This window comes from Vombatus ursinus, unplaced genomic scaffold (genome assembly GCF_900497805.2).
Source record: "Vombatus ursinus unplaced genomic scaffold, bare-nosed wombat genome assembly UNPS02014811.1, whole genome shotgun sequence".
In the NCBI taxonomy this organism is placed as follows: domain Eukaryota; kingdom Metazoa; phylum Chordata; class Mammalia; order Diprotodontia; family Vombatidae; genus Vombatus; species Vombatus ursinus.
The window spans coordinates 8,730,316-8,748,594 of record NW_020954589.1 but is presented as its reverse complement, the minus strand read 5'-3'; the positions used below and the strand labels follow the sequence as shown (position 1 = coordinate 8,748,594).

The 18,279-nt window shown below is 42.1% G+C and overlaps 1 pseudogene; it reads right to left on the bottom strand.

Moving 5' to 3' along the window:
• Positions 1-1,337: 1,337 nt before the first annotated feature.
• On the bottom strand, positions 1,338-2,138 carry LOC114053338 (annotated as a pseudogene).
• Positions 2,139-18,279: the final 16,141 nt, after the last annotated feature.

Sequence of the window (18,279 nt, the reverse complement as noted above, 5' to 3'; positions counted from 1 at the left end):
CGATGCCCTGAGGAATGAGAAGGGACCTTGGGGGCGACCTTGGGGATCCCAGCTCAGCACTAACAGAGATGAGGATTCATCTCTGAAGGGGCGTCAGGACTGGCAGTCATGTTGGACAGGAGCCTACTCTCCCCCTCCCTTCTGGGGCTGTGTAGGGAGCTGGGAGGAGATGAAGTGTCTTGTTTCAGCCACAAGTGTTAGGAGTGTCTACTGCTGCTATGTGTGTTTCCTTGATCTCCAATAAATTGCCTTTCTTCTTTCCCACTGAAATGAAAGTGATTTGTTACCACTGCTGGATCTGAGAGGAAGTAAGGAACTTCCAAGGGGATGGGATCCCCAGAGAATATCTAGATAGAGCCCAGGAGCAAGTTTCCACTGTAGAGGTGGAATACACCATTACAAATGCTTCTTTTTTTCCTTAAACCGAGTTGAATTGTGCCATTGATTAATCCGTGAGAAGAGTCTGGATCTCGAATGTTGTGTCTGACTCTTCATGACCCCATTTGAGGTTTTCTTGGCAAAGATACAGGAGTGGTTTTCTATTTCCTTCTTCAGCTCTTTTTACAGATAAGGAAACTGAGGCAAACAAGGTTAAATGACTTGCCCAGGGTCACACAAGTGTCTGAAGCCAGATTTGAACTCATGAAGAGGAGTTTTCCTGATTTCAGACTCTGCACTCTGTGCACCATGGAGCCACCTAGCTGCCCTGGATCATAAATATCAAAGTCCAATGAGAAGGCAGGCTCAAAAAGGGTTCAGCCCACCTATGCAATTAGAATTGATTTGTTAATTGCAATGAATAATCAGCAATGAATAATCACTAATTAACAATTGTCTGTTGTAAATTGACTATTATACATTTTCTGGGTCATGCTCTATTTTGAAGGCAGCTCTTGTGGTCCTTCTCTTTAAAGGGACTTAAATGGGTCAGGTTCCCATCCTAAGAGATTTTACTACATTTTACATGTTTGCTAATTTGAGGAAGAGGCTGCAAGGCCTAAGATAAAGAATGCTGTCACTGGGAGTGCCTTATCTTAAGGGGATTAGACTAGATCTGAGAGGTCCTTTCTGATTTTAGGATTTATTTAGATGTTATCTGCAAACTTTCAGGTCAGTCTCCTATAAAACCAGCCATGCAGTACACAAAACAACCAGTAGATAGAGGTGTTACTCCATAAAAGTATTTTGCTTTCTCTAAAATGTGACATTTCCTCACTTTTCAGGCAAAAAAAAGGTTGCGAAAGTGAGGGGAAGTGAATGTTGTAGAGAAAGGCCCCCCCCTTTTTAAAATTTTGTTTAAATTTTTATTTTTATGGAGGGAAAAATAACATATACATTTAACCCAATTTGGTTGCAAGTTCCTTAACTTTTGCCTTTTCCAGTTTGGCAATAAGAGCCACCGATTTTGGACCCAGAACACTGCCACGCCAGTGACGACAGATCTCATCATATCTGTCCGTTGTAATTGGTTCTAGCGGCTTCTACCAGCTTAGCCAGGGGTCCCTTATCTTCAAGGTTAACCTGTGTGAAGGCAATGCTTGTGCATGTCTTTCTGAGAACTAAGCGACCCAGTCTGGCTTTACCTTTGATAATACAGTAAGGACCCCCCATTTTTCAGCACAAGGCAGGCAGGAAGACCACTAGCTCAGTGGGGTCCACGTGGTGTGCAATCACTACCAGCTGTGCTTTCTTGTTTTCTACCAGGGCAGTAGCAGTGGTAACACCTGCTCTGAGGACAGGTGATCTCTTGGTGGGGACATCTCCTTTGCCTGCAGCTTTTCGTTCAGCCCCAGCCAGCAGCCTTTGCTTCTTTTGCTTTGTCTCAGGTCAATTCTTGTGAGCCAGTTTATGCAGTAGAGTAGCTGTCTGCCGATCCAAAGCCTGGGTGAGCTGGCTAATTGCTGGTGGAACTTTCAAAAGCTTATAAAGGACAGATCTGATGTACCAAGGTGCCATTTGACAAATCGAATAAGGTCCGTTTTAGGCTGGCTGTCCTAACCAATGGCAGAGTTCTTGGGCCACTTCTCAAACAAAGCATTGAGCACTTTCTTGGCCTCCCACTTCTTTACTACAGCAGGGGCTGGAGCCACCTTCTTCCCCTTGACCTTCTTCCCTTTTGGCATCTTGGCCGCTGAATGAAAAAGGAAGAGAAGAGACTTGTGGGTAACATGTATTATGCCTCGGCTCTCTGAAAGTTTTTTTTGTTGTTGTTGTTGCTGTTCAGTTGTTTTTCAGTTGTGTCTGATTTTGTGACCACTTTGGCGTTTTTCTCGGCAAAGATACTGGAGTGGTTTTCCATTTCCTTCTCCAGCTCATTTTACAGATGAAAAAACTGAGGCAAACAGGATTATGTGACTTGCTCAGGGTCACATAGTTAGCAAATGTCTGAGGCCAGAAGGTAAGTCTTCTTGACTCCAGGCCGTACATTCTATCCACTGAGCCACCTCCTCAAGGAAAAATGAAATAAATTTGAACAAGTTCTGACAGCGTTTGGAGCAGCGAGGTGGTGAAGTGGATAGAGCCCTGGGCCTGGAATCAGGAAGACTCATCTTGCTGAGTTCAAATCTGTCCTCAGACACTTACTAGCTATGTGACCCTACGCATGTCACTTACCCTGTTTGTCTCAATTTCCTCATCTGTAAAATGAAGTGGAGAAGGAAATGGCAAACCATTCCAATGTCTTTTGCCAAGACAACCCCAAATGGGGTCAGGAAAAGTCAGACACAACTGAAAAATGACTCAACAACAAGTGACAGTATTTACCAATGTTTTTCCTCCAGAGCACCATAGTTTTTCCAGAGTTCCTTCTCTGGGCCTCTGTTTCCTCACCTCTAAAATGAAGGGGCTGAATGGACTAGCTGTTTCTCCCCAGAGGTTCCATTCCATTTGATCATTTGGTGATTCTGTTGCAAACACTGAAGCTAGGTTACCATGGCTAGGAGCACATCCTAATTTGCCCCACATGATCAGACAGAACATCTGGATGGAAGGCAGTCACACTTTCTGGGGAGGTAACACGTGCGTTTCTGGGGTCCCCTCAGGATACAGTTTTGTCAGAGTTTCTGGAGGCAGAGTTTTATACTGTCTCACTTCAGATTGGCTTCCTCTGGATTTTATTCCACTCTTTCATGGCCTCTCTCCAGACTCCACCTTCTTCTCCTCATACATCACATTGCTATGATGGAAACCTCTGCCCTGGCGCCCTCCTCTCCTCATTAGTGGTGCCGTGGGACCACCATTTTGGTAAGGACCTCAGCTATGCTTCACCTTACCCTCCCTGACTCTCTCCAGACTCCACATCCTTCTCAATTGCTGTGACATTGCCCCTCATGGGTACCCTTCCTCCCCTCCCCCCTTTTCCAGCACCCTTATATGAGTTGATGCCTCCCATTAGAACATAAATTCCTTGAGGGTAGGGAATGCCTTTGCTCACTTGTATTTGTAAATCCAGAGCTTAGCACAGTCCCTGGAACATAGCAAGCACTTAATGTGTCTTTCTAGCTATCTATCTAGCTAATTAACTAGCTAGTTATACATCCATTCACCTATCTATGTATATCACAGTAATCAATGCCAACCTAGACGTCACGATCACCCATTCCAATACCAGCTAAGCCCCCAAGTGCCAGAGCTCTCTTGTGTCCCCATTTTCCATTTAGGCCTCCAGGCAGAATCTGAGCCCAGTCCTCTAGTCCCATCCCTGAATCCCAAATGCCTCCAACACACCAGTCTTTCCACAAGGCTCCAAGTTTCTTCCCTTAATCTCCCTAGGCCTCCAAACCACACTCTCCATATAACAAGAGACCCCTTGTTCTCTTCAGCCCCACCCTCCTGCCAGCCCCTACATCCTTCAGGTTTCCTTTCCTCTCTCCTGTCCCCAGAGACCAAGAACTGTAACTAATTACCGTGGGGCTGAGGAATGTGAGGGGGGAGTTTGAGGGAGGGGCAGAGAAGAGGCAGGAAATTACCATGTCCAAATCCTGGGAAGGGCTGGGATGGAAGAGATGAAGCTTTGGGGTATTAAGCTCAAGAAAAGGAAGAGCCATGGTTTGAAGATAGGAAGGGGGCTTCTATTGGCATTATATGTTCCTGCTGTCCTGAATTTCCATCATTCTTCATCCCCCCACCCCAACAGGAATAGAGTGCCAGGCCCCGAGTCAGGAGGACTCATCTTCTTGAGTTCAAATATTTTTTTTCTTTTTAAAAACAATTTATTTATTTTTAGTTTTCAACATTCACTTCCATAAGATTTTGAGTTTTACATTTTCTCTCTCCCTTTCCCCTCCCCAAGATGGCATGCAATCTGATATAGGCTCTGCTTATACATTCATATTAAGCATATTTTCACATTAGTCATGATGTAAAGAAGAATTAGAAGCAATGGGAGGAACCATGAGAAAGAAGAATTAAAACAAAACAATGAAAGAAAAGGGAGAGAGAATAGTATGCTTCCATCTGCACTCAGATTCCATAGTTCTTTCTCTGGATGTGGACAGCATTTTCCATTGTGAGTCTTTTGGAGTTGTCTTAGATCCTTGCATTGCTGAGAAAAACTAAGTCTATCAAAGTCAGTCATCGCACAATGTTGCTGTTACCGTGCACAATGTTCTCCTGGTTCTGCTCACTTCACTCAGCATCAGTTCATATATGTCTTTCCAAGTTTTTCTGAAGTCCAATTCTTGGTCATCACAAAAAGAGCTGTTACAAATATTTTTGTACATGTGGGTCCTTTTCCCTTTTTTACGATGTCTTTGGGATACAAACCTAGAAGTGGTTTTGCTGGGTCAAAGGGTATGCAGTTTTATAGCCCTTTGGGCATAGTTACAAATAGCTCTCCAGAATGGAGCACACTGAGTTCAAATCTTACCGGCAGATGTTTACTAGCTGTGTGACTCTGGGCAAGTCACCTAACCCTGTTTGCCTCAGTTTCCTCATCTGCAAAATGAGCTGAAGAAGGAAATGGCAAACCACTCTAGTATCTCTGCCAAGAAAACCCCAAATGAAGTCACAGAGAGTTTGACAAGACTGAAAAACAACTGAGCAACAACAACCCCTTCATTCCCCTCCCCCCTTCTATTTTCAGCTTCCTTTTATATATTGTCTTCCCCATTAGAATGTCTTTCTTTTTGCTTGTATTTGTATTTCTAGTACTTAGCACACTGTCTAGCACAAATAAGCACTTAGATGCCTGTTGCCTGCCATATGTTGTGTACCTAATCTATTTCACTGATTGATCTATTTTATCTGGAACTTATTCTAAAAAATTAGTTACTGCTTTGTAATATGATTTGAGATCTGGCACTGCTAGCCCTGATTTGTTCCCAGTTCTTATCAATATTCCTCTTGAGATGTTTGACCTTTTTTGCCTCCGTATGAATTTTGTTATTATTTTTTTCTAGTTCTATAAAGTAATCCTCTGGTAGTGTGATTGGTATGACACTGAATAAATTAATCTAGGTAGTATTGTCATTTTTATTAAACTGACTTGTCCTACCCATGAGCGATTAATATTTTTCAAAGTATTTAGGACTATCTTTATTTCTATTTGTAGTTGGATTTATATAGTTTCTATACGTCTTGGAAGGTAGACTCCCAAATATTTTAGAATCTTCTGTAGTAATTTTAAATGGAATTTCTCTTTCTATCTCATCCTGCTGGATTTTACTGGCATTATATAGAAATGCTAATGATTATGTAGATTTGTATCCTGAAAGTCTACTGCAATTATTCATTGTCTGAGGTCATTTTTAAGCTGACTCTTATTTTTTTTTTTGGGCTAGGCAATGGGGTTAAGTGACTTGCCCAGGGTCACACAGCTAGTAAGTGTCAAGTGTCTGAGGCTGAATTTGGACTCAGGTCCTCCTGACTGCAGGCCCAGTGCTCTATCCACTGTATCACCTAGCTGCCCCTAAACTGACTCTTTGGAGTTCTTCATATATACCATCATATTATTTGCAAAAAGTGATAATCTTGTTTCTTCTTTATCTATGGTTATTTCCTCTATTTTTCTTGGTTTCTTCCTAGCGCTATGTCAAGTAGAAGTGGTAATAACAGACATCCTTGTTTCACTTCTGAATTTATTGGAAAAGATTTGTGTCTGTTACAAACAATAGTAGCTCTTGGATTTAGATATATACTGTTTATTATTTTAAAGAGAAGTCCATTTATTCCTATGCTTTGTAAAGTTTTTAATAGAAATGTATTTTGTCAAAAACTTTTTCTACATCAATTAGTATAATTACATGGCTTTTGTTAATAATGTTATTAATATGGTTAAGTTTATAGTTTTTCTCATGTTAAACCAATAATGCTTTCCTGATATAAATCCAATAAGATTAGAAAAAGAAATTGAGAGAATCACCATAGGTTAAGAAGAAACAAAATTATCATTTTTTGCAGATGATATTATAGTATACTTAAAGAACCCTGAAGTCAACTAAAAATTTATTGAAATAATTTCAGCAAACTGGTAGGATATCAAATAAATCCACACAAATCATCAGCATTTGAACCATTCTTACACCAAAACATATTAGCAGATTTTCTGCTTTATATATACTCCAGAAACACAAGAAGGTAAATAAATACAGATACCAAGAAAAGCACAAATAATGAAATAAATTACCAAAGGGTGTTATTTATAGGGTCAAAAACAATAAGAACAACAATAAAATAACAAGAGGGACCATTAAGAAAATTCTTTCTAAAGGTACTCGAGTAGATGTGATGAAAGATGAAAACAGAATTTAAACAGAAGAAGTAATGCTGGAGGAAAAAGCACCTCACCACCCTGTCTACCTGTGAATCAATGTTTTCTATGGATCTAAACAGCAGAATAGGGGCAGCTAAGTGGCACAGTGGATAGAGTGCTAGGCCTGGAGTAAGGAGGATCTGAGTCCAAATCTGACCTCAGACACTTACTGGTTGTGTGACCCTCGGCAAGTCATTTAATCTCTGTTTGCCTCAGTTTCCTCATCTGTAAAATGAGCTGGAGAAGGAAATGGCAGACACTCCAGTATCTCTGCCAAGAAAACTCCAAATGGGGTCACAAAGATTTGGACTTGACTGAACAACTAAACAATAACAACAAAACTGCATTATGGGAAAACACACAGAAGAGTAGAAGGAAAAAGATAGAGGAAAATGTGTGATGTACTTTAATCAAGTGAATGGCAAATAATGAAGGGAAAATAACTGCTGCAGTCTCTTCAGAAGAAAAGGGGGCTATGGGAGAATGAGTAAGATGGCAAAATGAAGAATGAAAACAGGAGGTAAAGAAAGGAGGGATGTTTCACACTAAATAACAAATATTCTTATGGATTAAGGCAATACTTAATACTTGAAAGTCCTCTGTGAAGGTATTTCAATGAATAAAATCTCTCTAAGAATGAAATTAGGCAAAATAATAAAATAACTTATGTAGAGAGATGCCAAAGAGCATGATGAGAACCTGTGTGGACATTTCTCTCTCAAAGTAGGAAAATGGGGGCAGCTAGGTGGTACAGTGGATAGAGCACTGGCCCTGAAGTCAGGAGGACCTGAGTTCAAATCTGGCCTCAGACCAAACACCTGACACTAGCTGTGTGACCTTGGGCAAGTCACTTAACCCCAATTGCCTAAAAATTAAAAAAAACAAAAAACAAATCAAAGTAGAAAAATGTTTGAATTAGACCAATAATAAATTAATTTTTAAAAGTTTCTGGCTGCAATATGGAAATGTTTTGCATGACTTCACATGTATAATGGGTATCATATTGCTTGCCTTCTAAACGGGTTGGGGAGGGGCTGGAAGAAGAGAATTTGGACTCAAAATTAAAAAGTGAATGTTAAAAAATTAAATTTTTAGCCTTAGATTCTTATAATCTAGCCACAGCTTACTAGTGTTCAGACTCCTTAAGAGTCTGCCCTATATGGTGAATGTTCTAATAAACTTTGTCTTTGGCTGAGAGAAGGCTTGGGTCGAATTCTTTCAGGCAGGACTCACATGTTGTGATTTTGGGGTCCCAGCACCCCTGAACCCCCAAACCGCATCATTTTGGTGGCCCGTTTGGGAAAACTGCCTAACTCCAAGTTCTTCTCCAGCTAAGACTGGAAGATATGTAAGCCTCCCCTCCCTCCTTTCTTGCTTTGCAGTTAGGGTTGCTCTCTAAGCACCAAGGCTTGGAGGTGTTTTTCAGGCAGACAGTTACGAGGCTGTCTTGCACTCAGCCTGATGCTCTTAGGCTCTTGGTCCACTGGGTCAGTTGGAGGCCATAGACCTGGGTACACCTTCCACAGCATAGAGGACAAGGATGGACGCCCTATCCAGAAGTGTATCTGTTAATTCCCTCGGCGCTAGGGAATTGGGGAAAATTGCAGTTGCTTTTTGGTTTCCTGAGGCTTACTTCCTTCCTTCCCTCTGTACCTCTGAATCCTCCTTTATGGAGGTTACAGGGAAAGTTAGAACAGCTAAAAATATCTTGGCAGATTCTGGAAGTTTTGTGATTGATCATTAGAGAGTTTTGAAACACCTTTAATTTTGCCCTCCCCCACCTGGGAAAGGAAAGAGGGGGGAAGGGCAGCAGCTACAGCATGGGCTCCACTGGCAATGGCCTTGGGCTCTGGGGCAACCCTTGCCTGGAAGCATCACCCAGGTTCAGCACATCCTGTTCAAGGTAAAGAAGCTGGCCTTTGAACTTGGACTACAGGCCATTCACCTACAGTTGGTAGCAAACAGCGAGTACCAACCAGTGTCCCCCATCGTTCCTGGATGCAGCCTGTGCTCAGTTCCAGTCAACTTCCTCTCTGAGACCCCCTCGAGGCAGGCACAGCTCTATGCCTCTTGCCAGCAGGAAGCAGTTTCAGAAGCTGAGACCTTTGCCCCTTACTCCAAAAGAATTTGGGTCCCATTTGTTTGAGGAGGGAATGATGGGGTTGGGATCTGGGCCCCAGAAAGGAAAAACCCTCGACTTTCCCACAAGGCCAGATCTCTGGTATTCACTTGAGGCTGTAATCCCATCAACTGGCCTTTCATTGTGGCTACACCCAATCTCCCCTCCATTGTTTTACCTCCCTACGTATGGCCCCTGGCCATTTCCCACCCTTAATCCTAGCTAGGCTCCATTCTCCCTTGGCCATGTGGTCCAGGTCCCTGGAATTCTATTGCCTCATAGACCACTTGGCCACTCCTAGATCCCTCCCATAGTCTTTCTGTATATAAGGTCCATCTTGTCTCCATTAAGATGCTTAGATTCTTATAATCTAGCCACAGCTTACTAATGTTCAGACTCTTTAAGAGTCTGCCCTATATGGTGAATGTTCTAATAAACCTTGTCTTTGGCTGAAAAAAAAATTAAATTTTTTTAAAAATTCTGGCAGGCTTGTACCTACAATTCACTCTTTCACACCAGTATTATCAGGAAAAGATTTGAGAACATGTTCCAGGAGCAAAAAGATCAATGGATAGATACATTATATAATAACCAAGTTTGCTCCTGGAAAAGAATTGAGAAAATGTGCTTTTCTCCTTTTGCAGAAGTGAGGGGCTATGGGTGTAGAATAGTGCACACACCCTCAGGCACAGCTGCTGAACTGTTTTTTTTTTTCTATTTTAAAATCTTTATATTAAGGTATAACTTTTTTGGGTAGGAGAGGTAGGAGGAATATATTTCAAAATTAATGTGATATAACAACAAAAGTCATCAATTAAAATAAAAAGGTCAATGGACAGACTATGGTTTACTGGATACCCTGAAAGAGAAATGTCACAATCAACACACCAGGACACATTGCTATCAAACTCCAAAGCTTCATCAATAAAACATCTTTTTGACATACAGGGAAAAAAGCATAAAGTCAGGATTGTACTATTAGGATAATTATAATCAACAAATCCTTTCCAAGTCTGATTAACCGTTCACTATCTCATTGTAATCACCATACTTCAACAGAAGGATTAATGAGCTGTCACCTAAAAGGGCAGGTTTTCAGGTGGAGTTGTCAGTGAATTCTATCTAACATTCAAAGAACAAATAATTTCTTAACTATACAGGGTGTCCCAAGCACCTTAGTGTCGTTTTAAGCTTCTGAGGAGACAAGTAGATTGCAGTGCTCCTGGGGTTGGGTCTTTTCTGTATTTAAAAAACAACAGCCAGGCAGGAGAGAACAGAGATGGAAAGAGAGGATGAAAATATGGGCTGAGACTGGACAGATTCCTTTCTTGTTCATATGTCTGTGGCTGGTTCTCAGGGAGGACTCAGGCCCTCTACTCTGAGGAGATGCTCATTTGGAAGGCCTTGTGAGAAACTGAGGCCAGAATTCTCCTTTCTCAAATGTCCTCCTATGAAGTATCTGTCCCCAAATGTTACTACCTTCTCCCTGGTCTCCCAGCTCTCCTCTTTCTTTCTTTCCCCACAGTCCCATATTGGCTTTGGTATTTCCCATTTTTTTGTCATCTCTAGGACTGATCATCTCTGGAGGATATGCACAGGCCGATCTGAGGAACCAGGATATTCTCTCTCCCTCAGTCCTTTCTTATGTGTGTTCATTCCTGGGGCTCCCAAGAGCCCCTCAGCTCTCCTCTGTGGTGGGGACCTCTGGTTCCAACCTATCCTCACCTAACACCACAGTGAAGCTTATAACAGAGAAAGCCTTTAAGGTTTAATGGGTTGATCTAGGCCTGACAGATCCAGGATCTCAGAGTTCCTTGACCTGAAGTCTGTAGACATATTTCAAGGGGGTCTGTGAACTTGAATGGGAAAAAAAATTATATCTTTACTATTACTAACCTTTGGTTTCTATGTATTTTTGAGGGTGTCCCCAAAAATTCTATGTATTTTATACATTTAAAAAGATTATTCTAAGAAGAGGTCCATGGGTTTCACCAGACTTCTAAAGGGTTCAAGATACAAAGGTTATACACCCCTTCACTAGAAACTGGAGGCAAGAGGCAGCCCTCCCAGTATTACCTCTCTCTCCACTGCATACTTCTTCCTCATACTTCTGCCCCCACACTTTTCTCTCTCCCTATGCTCACCTCCTACATATATGTCTCCATACTCATTCCTACCTCAACTCACCCTGCCCCCATGCTCACCTTATATTCACCTCTTTCCCCACTCACCCCTCCATGCTTACCTAATATTCACCTCTGCCCTTCCCCACAGGTCTCAGGTTCATCTCTGCCCCCTTTAGCCCCCATGCTGATGTCATACCTCTGTCCCCACACTCACCTTTGCCTCTAATTGACTTCACTCATTTCTCTTCCCATTCACCTCACACTAACCTCTGCCCCCACATTCACTCTTCTCTGAAATGCCCCCACCCATCTTCTCCTCTTGTCTGCCAGTGAAGGACCCGCACATCTCATAACTGTGTCTGCCCACCGTGTCCACCTGTGCCCATTTCTTCTCTAGGATCTCTGTCTCTGTCTCTGTCTGTTTCTGTCTCCATCTCTCTATCTCTGTGTGTGTCTCTCTTTGTCTAGGTCCCTCTCCCAGCCCTCAGTATCCCGAAGCCCCAGCTCAAGATCATGGTCACCAACACCCCCAACTTGGTCAATGTCCTTGAACTCCTCCAGGTTAAATGACGCATCTCTCCATGTGGCGCCCATGCTCTGACTCTCTGCTGAAATAACACTGTAACTGTCCAATCACCCTCGAGCTGAACCGTGAAAGGGAGGGAGAGCGTGGAGGTGGCAGTAGAGGGTGGAGAGGACTGATTCTCATCAGTTGCTGAACCATTCACTACGAGCCTGTTGCTGATTGGTCCTTGTCTTGGTTTCCCCTCTTCCACTGCCCTGCACATCCCCGGATCTCTAAGTCCACTCACCTCCTCACATGCTGTTTAAAGCCAAGAGACACCTTGCGCTCCATGGACCCGAGAGCTCTTCCCTGCCAGACCTCAGGCTCAGTCCCGATCCTCCAGCCTCTCGAACTGGCTTTGGGGACAGAAATGCATCTAGATCTAGTTCTGGAGAATTGGACCATTCTGCCTGTGCTGTGTCCTGGAATTAAGAGGAACAGACAACCAGTTTCATAGTATCAAACCTTCTATTCCTTAGGTTTTAGGAATGATTTGCTGTAATAATATATAAATATTGTCTATGGTGGATAGAGAGCCAGCCCTTGGAGTCAGGAAGACTTGGGTTCAATTCCCATCTTTGACAGGTACTGGCTGGGTGACCCTAGGCAAACCATTGAACCTCTCATGGCTTAGTGTCCTAAGTTTTAGACTGTAAATTGCTAAGATCGTGTTGACCTGCATTAGTTTCGCTCTCTCTCTCTCTCTCTCTCTCTCTCTCTCTCTCTCTCCCTCCCTCCTCTTCCTCCCCTTCTTCTCTCCCTCTCTCCCTCTCTTTTTCTCTGTCCCTCCCTCCTCCCCACTAATATACCTTTGTGTCCTTTCCTCCCCCAATGTCAGCACCAGCCTTGACCTATGCCCTGAATCGGAGCTCCAGGTTCTCTGCCGCCAGTACCTGGTCGTGTTTGACCCAGACAAGAACCTTATACAAATCCACCCTGCTTCATCCATTTGGGGCATTTTGCTTCATCCAGGATCCCAGCACACAGCCTCGGGTCAATTCTTCCTGACCACCCCTCCAGTGGTGTAAATCTCTTGATTTGCTTTCACTTGCTCAGTTCATGTTTTGTCTGCTCCCATCTTGTGTTCCCTATCATCTGGTGCTACTGGATCTCCCTGGTACAACAGTTCTCCCTTTAAACAGCAAGAGTCTGGTCCAGAGCAGTGAGTGACTCAGCATCTAGAACCTAGGTTTTTTATTTAGAGAATGTCAAAAGCAGGGGCTGAAGGAGGTCCCAAGAGCTGCAACTCCTCTCTCCCTTGCCTCTTGGGTTTCTTCCCCTGGAAAAGCATGTGGTGTCCAATAAGAAAAATTGCTGTCTTTCCCTGTAAGGGACTATAGTATTTCTCCCCCAGTGCTTGGATCATCTTGTTTGGACATAATGAGATTTGCTCATGAGAGTATTAGTCCAGGGCAAAGGTGCTAGTTCGACATAGCTTCTTCTTTCTGAAAAGCTTTTTTAGAAAAGCTTAAAAATACAAATTGCAAATAAATTCATAAAATTCTCTCAGCCCCCCCCTCAGCAATCTGTTGATTGTCAAACTGGGGGAGGGGGGTGCTCTTCTAGACTGTTGGATTTAATATAATTGGCTTTCTATAAGTTCCAGGATGCAATTAAAGTGATCTTATTTTTACTTAGCAAACCATCTTTTCAAAAGGCAAATAACCAATGAACAAAATTTACATTAGCAAAGGAACTCTTTAATAATGAATCCTACAACCAGGAGAATAATGTATACAATAACAGCAATATTGCACGATGATCAACTGTGAATGACTTAGCTATTCTCAGCAATACAACGATCCAATACAATTCCAAGGATTTGTGATGAAAAAATGCTATCTACCTCCAGGAAAAGAACTGCTGTAGTCTGAATGTGGATCAAAGCATACTTTTTTTTTTTAAACTTTCTTTATTATTCTAGGGTTGTTGTTGTTGTTGTTTTTTGGTGTGTGTTTTCTTTTGCAACATGGCTAATATGGAAATGTTTTGCATGACTGCACATGTATATCTATATCAACTTACTTGCCTTCTCAAAGAGGGGGAGGGGAAAGAGGGAAAGGATAGCGAACTCAAAACTTTTTTAAAAAAACAAATGTTAGGGGTTAGGGGCAGCTAGGTGGTGCAGTAGATAGAGCACTGGCCCTGAGGTCAGGAGTACCTGAGTTCAAATCCGGCCTCTGACCAAAAAACACTTGACACTTACTAGCTTTGTGACCCTGGGCAAGTCACTTAACCCCAACTGCCTAAAAAAACCCAAAACAAATGTTAAAAATTTTTGTTTACATGTGATTGAGAAAAAGAAAACAAAATAAAAGGGAAAAACAGAAGATGAAATAGACTTGTCATCCTTCCAGCAAGTTTGCCAAGAAGCCAGAATTCAGTGCCTCTCTATCTATTTTCTTAATTAGCTGAGCTGTAAGCCATTTTGGAGGCAGGTTTGGAGCAATCCTGGTGCCCCACGGGGCAGTAGAGTAGCTACTAGCAGGGTGGACATTCACATGGGCAGTAGAATTTTCTGCAATCAGGAACTGATGGTCCCCCTCTGCATTGCTGCCAGTACAGTACCCAGGGGTCACTGGACAACATTCTTGGTGAGGCTTTGGTATTGTGATAAAGCAGTTTGCTTTCTGCTAAGTGATAGCATGGAATTGTGTGCTCACAAATTTTATCATGACATAAGTGCACTATTACAAATGCTTGGAGACCATTGTTCTCTTCACTAGCCCAAGTTTGGGTTTGGTTCCCCCCCCCACCTAGTCTTAACTGCTGCCTCCAACCCCATTACAAATTTCCACTTTCGTGGCTGCCCCCAAAGTCCCATCCTTGGGAGCTGAGCCCGAGTTAACTACCATTAGGGAGAATAAGAAGTATCTAGTTTAGATGGTGTAGGCTGCTGGACTGAAACCAGATCTGTAACAATTGTTGCCATGTCCTGGCCAGCCCTCAAGGAAGTGTTGACCCAAGCCCGGGAAGACTAGGACAGATAGGACGAAGGGAAGATGAGTACACCTTAGCCCAGAATAAGCTACATCAGACACTCACTTCTGGCTATGATGGGCTTGGGGAATTGTTGTTCATCACACTGAGTACCTCCATGGACTTCCAGTTAGGTAGGGGATTTCTGTACTCTGCTAATTCAGCATCACAGAGAATCCACATGCTTGAGCAAGAAGAAAGGGCTGTGCCCATATCATTCCTGACATTTCTTGCTCTACCTGCATAACCACCTCCAATGTGACGTAATGGTTAGAGCCCTGGACCTGGAATCAGCAGGACCTGAGTTCAAATCCGGTCTCAGGCACTTACTAACTAGCTGTGTGACCCTGGGCAAGTCACTTAACCCCCATTGCCTCAAAATAAATAAATAAATGAATGAATGAATGCTTATTCCTTTTCTACCAAGTGATGGAATAACCAAGAATTGTATAAAAGAAAAGTTGTAAAGATCATCATCAGAATAATATGACCGGAAAAAGACAGTGAGCTACTCATGTAGCTCATCCCTTGAGAACAAGGGATAAATGATAGATATAACATGGGTGCTTCACTGGAGTCCACAGTATTAAAAGAACTAGAGGAAGGCTCCCAGCATGTTGAATGCACTACCTGGGGAATATGAAGCAATACAAAGTGTCACTATGCTAACCACACACACACACACACACACACACACACACAGAGTCATCTTGAGACAGTAGTCTTGTTTGAATCTGAGTTACTGCATCTTGATCTGAAAATCCTTGAAGCTATATGATATGGACTGTTAGGATTTAAACATCACACTTTTCCTGAGCCTCAGTTTCCTCATCTGTAAAATGGGAATGACAATAGCTTCATGACTTATTTCCCAGGCTTGTTTTGAAGATGAAATGAGTTGATGAATGTGACTTAAGTAGCTATATAAATATAAGCTAATTATCTTACTGAGCTGTTGTGAGAAAAGCACTCAATAAGCCATAGAATGCTATAAAAATCTGAGCTTTTATCATGTATGTTACTGTGCCAGAAGCTAAGAGCACCAGGCTTTGTACATCTCTTATGCAATTAGATTCTAATTTGTATTCAAATTGTTGACAAAACTGTCTCATCTCCCCTACTTGAGTGAGGGCTCAAGGGCAGGAAAACAGCCTTGTTTATTTTTGTAGCACAAATGTTCGTTGTAAATGGATTGAATGAAAAAATGTGGTACTTATGTAAACCTCACTGGTGCCTAGTACAGAGCTGAGTACCGAGCAGGTGCCCCAGAAATGTTGCCTCATTAATGGGAAAGGAGTTTTGATAATCCCTAGAGTGGGTTCATTAGTATTTGTCTTATGATAATCAATGCCAACTTGAAAACTGATGCCCAGCATGAGAAATATAGGATTCAGGCAGACCACCCAAACCAGCACATGATTGATTCATTTATATATCCAACAAAAATTAACTGAGCACTTATGGGCTGTAATGTAGAGAGTTGGAAGTGTGAAAAAATTTATAGAGTCCCTGACCTCATGGAGTATACAGTCTACTGTGAAATGCATCCCTTTTCCCCTCCCCTTTGCCCCAGGGCAATGATTTAGTCCCATTTAACCATTCACTAGGATGCCAGAGTGGGATCTTGCCATCTGTCCCGCTACTGGGCCCCATACTCCTTTCATCTCTTGCTCAGGGAACAATAATCAAAATCAGTATTACCATTATTACTGGAAGGAGAAGGAATATGTACTCATCTATTTCTGGACTTCCTAAAGCAAAACTCCCTCCCTTCCTTGGCCACCATTCTCTTTTCTGTGTGGTGTATGCCCCTAATAGAATTTTTCTTGAGGGCAAGGGCTGTCTCCATTTTTAATTTGTGCATCCAACACTTAGCAAAGGGCTTGGCATATGGTAATCAGTTAACAAAAGCTTGTTTATTGACTGGCTGAAGACAGGCTATCCCAGAAAATCACAGGGTGGTGGTGGAAGAATTCTTTTCCTAAAATCTCAGAGGATGAGGTAACCCTGCTACTCCCACTGGTCACTCTGAAATATATGACACTGCTGACCACTCCTTCTATCTTGATACTTTTCTCTTCCCTTTCTTCCATGACAATATACTTTTAAAGTCCTTCTCTTAGTCCTCTAATTCCTAAGTTCCCAAAGTGGGTGATACCGCCCCCTGGAGGGTGCTTGAACAATCCAGGGGGGTGGTCGTAGTCTTGGGTGCAATTTGGGGACATTGAACAAAAATAACATGGGGATGGAAGCATAAGGAAAAAAGAGATGAAAATTTTGAAAAGCATGTTAGTACATGTTTCATCTGTTGTGTAATAGCTTTAAAGTCATAGTGATTACATTATTTTTCAAATAAACACACAAAATGCAAGTTATACTGATCAGTGGTCAAGTACACCAACGGGTCTTAACAAGCAAGTGTTGGCAGGTGAGAGTGTAGTACATTGTCAGGAAGTCCAGCATACTTTGGCAGGAATATATATGTGTAATTACTTGTTTACGATATGATTCTGTATGGTTACATTACATGATATTGAGTCATCAAATTTTCAATGCAGGAAAAAAACCCACAACTTTACAATAAATTACTAAATTTAAGATGCATCATTTCAAAAAAATACACATTTTTTTTGAAGTGATGTAAATTTAAAAAAAATTAAAGGGTTAAAGAAAGTAGCTTTCCAGGGGGCACTGAGGAATTATTTTTTTGAAAAGCGGGTAATAGGCCAAATAAGTTTGGGAACCTCTGCTCTAATTGTTCCTTCTCTGTCTCCTTTTCCTGGCTCCTCATCCTCTTCCTGACCTCTGAACATGGGTATCTATCCTCCAAGGCTTTCTTCTAGCTTCTCTTCTCTTTCTTGGTGATCTCATCCACTACCATGCTTTCAATTCAATTCTCAAATCCTTATTTCAACTATTGGCTTCTCCTCAGAGATCTAATCTTGTGCTTCTAATTTTCTATAGATATCTCAACCTGGATATCCCACCAAATTGGGTGAAAGTTGAAATATTCTTCTTCCCCCAAAACATGTCCCTCCCCACTAACTTCTCAATTTGAACTTTTCCATTCCCCCCTTAGCTGCTATATCCAGTCATAGACATCATAGTTTTAGAGCTGGAATGGAACTTAGAGGTCATATAATCCAAACTTCTCATTTAATAAAGGAGGAAATTGAGGTAAGTGGGTCAAACAGCTAATAAATGTCTCACCATGAACTCAGATCTCCCTGACTTTCAAGTCCAGCAGTCTCTCCACTATGCCAGCTAGCTGCCTGAACAAATTTGATTCAGATAAAGAGGATCTGTAATTTCCTTACCATGGGGAACTCCTGGAGTGAACACCCCCTCCAAACAAAAGATTTTTTAAAATCACATAAAGTTTGATTATCGTCGTTCAGTCATTTTGCAGTTGTGTCTGACTCTCTGTGATCCCATTTGAGGTTTTCTTGGCAAAGATAGTAAAATGGTTTGCCATTTCCTTCTCCCACTCATTTTGCACAAGAAACTGAGGTAAACAGGGTTAAGTGACTTGCCCAGGATCACACAGCTAGGAAGCATCTGAAACCAGATTTGAACTCAGGTCTTCCTGACTCCAGGCCTGGTGGTCTATCCACTGGAACACCTAGCTGCCCTCATAAGACTTGGTAGACATGTTCTAAAGATATTCCAAGCATTATACTCATGAATGGTTTTGATATAAAATAAAAGATATAGTATATAAATATAATATATACATATT